The sequence below is a fragment of the Elephantulus edwardii genome, unplaced genomic scaffold (assembly GCF_000299155.1).
Source record: "Elephantulus edwardii isolate Elephantulus edwardi_28Jun2011 unplaced genomic scaffold, EleEdw1.0 scaffold00016, whole genome shotgun sequence".
NCBI classification, from domain to species: Eukaryota; Metazoa; Chordata; class Mammalia; order Macroscelidea; family Macroscelididae; genus Elephantulus; species Elephantulus edwardii.
In genome coordinates, this window is record NW_006399766.1 from 1,356,579 (window position 1) to 1,358,110 (window position 1,532).

Here is a 1,532-nt window from a genome sequence, read left to right on the forward strand (position 1 = left end):
GTAAAAGTTGGTAAAAATCTTCTATCTCCTCTTCCTTGGCTCTGGTTGTTGGTGCATATATTTGAATGATAGTGGTATTCACTGGACTTCCTTAGGAGAATGTTTAACTAAAAATAATTAAAACCAGGCCTTAGGGTGATTAATTTACCTACCTTTGGCTTCGTAACATAACTTTATAAATAGAGACATATTTAATATTGAATGCGAATGCTCTGATTATAAAATAATCCTGGGCAAATATGATAGTCAAGTGTTGGGGGGGGGAAAAGGAGTTTACCATTATGGTTGTTTTCCAAATGTGATGCTGTAGTGTAAGTAATTCTAGCTCAATTGTGAAGGATCATGATGGTTTCTGATCTAGAATCCAATCTTTGAGGAAATACATTTATTTGGGTACTCTATTTTCCCCGTATGGTTCCTGGACCCACTCTCTTCATCAATTAATTGGCAGAACTGAGTACATTTATTCTTTCCTCTTCCTACTCTTTTTATCTGAGAATTTCTTTTACTTGATGGTCTCTCAGGCTTAAGTCCCAGGGAAAAACACTCGCTGCTCATCTCTGCAACATGTGTGGAGAAAATGGAACTTGGAACACAATCAGCACTGTCTTACTGTAAACTAAAATTGTTTACAATGTAAACTGCAGTTACTTTGGCTTAGAGCTGGAGCTTCAGTGTTATTTTGTTCTTGAATTCCTGAGATTTGCTTGGCTTGGCTGTTGTTATGTGCCATTGAGTCATTTGTGACTCATAATGACCCTCTGCACAACAACTCTGAACCCTGCTCTGTCCTGAGACAATCTCACTGTCTCTGACACACATTATTATCCCAGTTAGTGTATCAATCTGTCTCATTTGGGTTCTCTTGTGCTATCCCTCCACCTTTCCAACCATGATGTCCTTCTCCAAGCTACATCCCCTCCTGACTACGTATCCAAAGTATGTGAGACTGAGCTTCAAAATCCTTGCTTCTAAGGACGACCCTGGTTTTTACTCTCTCTAAGACAGATCTGTTTATTCTCTTGGCAGTCCATGGTATGTTCAAAACTCTTCTCCAGCACCACAACTCAAAAGCATCAATTCTTCTTTTCTTGTCCCTCGTCATTGTCCAGCTTTCTGATCCATAGCAAGTGATTATGAAAACCATGGCTTAGCCATGGCTTGGATCAGGCACACCTTAGTCTCCAGGCTGACATCATTGCTCCTCAGTATCCTGAAGAGGTACCTAATAGCAGACTTTCCCAATACAATTTGTCTTTTGGTTTCCTGGCTGCTGGTACCAAGAGTGTTGATTGTGGAGTCAAGCAAGCTGAAATTGTGAACAGTCTCAATCTGTTCTCTATCATGATGAGCCAATGGGCCCAGTCATAAGAATCTTCATTTCCTTGATGCTGAGCTTCAATCTATACTGCAAACCACAGTCCTTGACATTCTGCAGCAAATGCTTCCGGTCCTCCTCAGTTTCAGCAAGTTTGGCTTGGTAATAAAAATTTTTTTAAATTTATTTATTTATTTTTCATTTCAATGAACAT